This window comes from Ranitomeya variabilis, chromosome 5 (assembly GCF_051348905.1).
Source record: "Ranitomeya variabilis isolate aRanVar5 chromosome 5, aRanVar5.hap1, whole genome shotgun sequence".
NCBI classification, from domain to species: domain Eukaryota; kingdom Metazoa; phylum Chordata; class Amphibia; order Anura; family Dendrobatidae; genus Ranitomeya; species Ranitomeya variabilis.
The window spans coordinates 453,735,041-453,736,595 of record NC_135236.1 but is presented as its reverse complement, the minus strand read 5'-3'; the positions used below and the strand labels follow the sequence as shown (position 1 = coordinate 453,736,595).

The following is a 1,555-nucleotide window of genomic DNA, read 5'->3' as shown; positions in this document are numbered from 1 at the left end:
CGGTCCCGGATGGTTCCCAGGGTCTGGAGGAGAGGAGACTCTTCTTCAGGCCCTGGGATCCATATTCGTGTAAAAAAAAAAAGAACAAAAATAAAAAATATGGATATACATCCGGGACCGCTCCTTGCACTATATGTGGCGACCTCAGAGCTCCGCCGTACATGCCGTACCCGGCGTATGAAACGACACCTGACTTTTGAGAAGATTTTCAGGGGTTAAAAAGTCGTCTTATACGCCGGAAAATACAGTAGCGATAGATAGATCTATCTATCGTATCATATCTATTATCTTTCTATATATATATCTATTTATCTAGAGATACATCTATCTATAGATAGCTAGATATATTGATTAATAGATAGATAGATATACGATAGATAGATCTTTAGATAGATAATAAATAGATATATCATTAGCTGTACTTGGCCCGTACGGGGATCGAACCCGCGACCTTGGCGTTATCAGCACCACGCTCTAACCAACTGAGCTAACTGGCCACGGTTAGCTCAGTTGGTTAGAGCGTGGTGCTGATAACGCCAAGGTCGCGGGTTCGATCCCCGTACGGGCCAAGTACAGCTGATATATCATTAGATAGATAGATACAATAGAGAGATAATACCAAGCCTAATGTTTAGTAATAAACATAATAAAATGGAACATAAACAGTTAGGCATGGATCACACATGCGAGAAACTCGGACGAGTCTTGCATCTTAATACCCGGCACTGCCGCCAGCACTCTGGAGCGGAGTGTGGTGCTACATGTATTTCTATGCAGCCGCACACTCCACTCCCAAATGCCGGCTGCAGTGCCAGGTATTAAGATGCAAGACTCGTCCGAGTTTCTCGGCCTTAAATAAAGACACACACACACACACAAAATCTGCGTTAGGCCAGGGTCACACTTGCAAGAAACTTGCATGAGTCTCGCACCTCAATACCCGGCACTGCCGCTGGCACTCGGGACCAGAGCGTGCGGCTGCATGTATTTCTATGCAGCTGAACACTCCAGTCCGAGTGCCGGCGGCAGTGCCGGGTATTGAGGTGCGAGACTCATGCGATTTTCTCGCAAGTGTGACCCTGGCCTTAAACACAATATCTGTTTAATTAAAAAAAAATGGCGTGGGCTCCCGCGCAATGTTCTGCGCTAGAGAGGGAAAGCCAGCGACTGGGGGACTGATGTTTCTAGCCTGGAAAGGGGTTAATACCCATGGAGTTTCCCAGGCTATAAATATCAGCCGGCAGATGTATCTTTAGCCTTTACTGGCTATTAAAATAGGGGGCCCCCCCAAAAAAAAATGACGTGGGGTCCCCCTATAATTTAAAGTCAGAAAGGCTACGCAAACAGCTGTGGACTGATATACATAGACTAGGAAGGGACCATGGATATTGGCCCCCCCCAGGCTAAAAATACCAACTCCCAGCTGCCCCAGAAATTGAGCATCTCTAAGATGCACCAATTCCGGCACTTAGCCTCTCTCTTCACACTGCCCTGTAGTGGTGGCATATGGGGTAATAAGGGGTTAATGTCACCTTTGTAAGGTGACATTTAGCTG

General features: G+C 46.5%; 1 non-coding gene across 1 annotated transcript; it reads right to left on the bottom strand.

The window, feature by feature from the left end:
• Positions 1-423: 423 nt before the first annotated feature.
• On the bottom strand, positions 424-497 carry TRNAI-GAU (transfer RNA isoleucine (anticodon GAU)). The gene has a single exon. It is a non-coding gene; the product is annotated as a tRNA-Ile (tRNA).
• Positions 498-1,555: the final 1,058 nt, after the last annotated feature.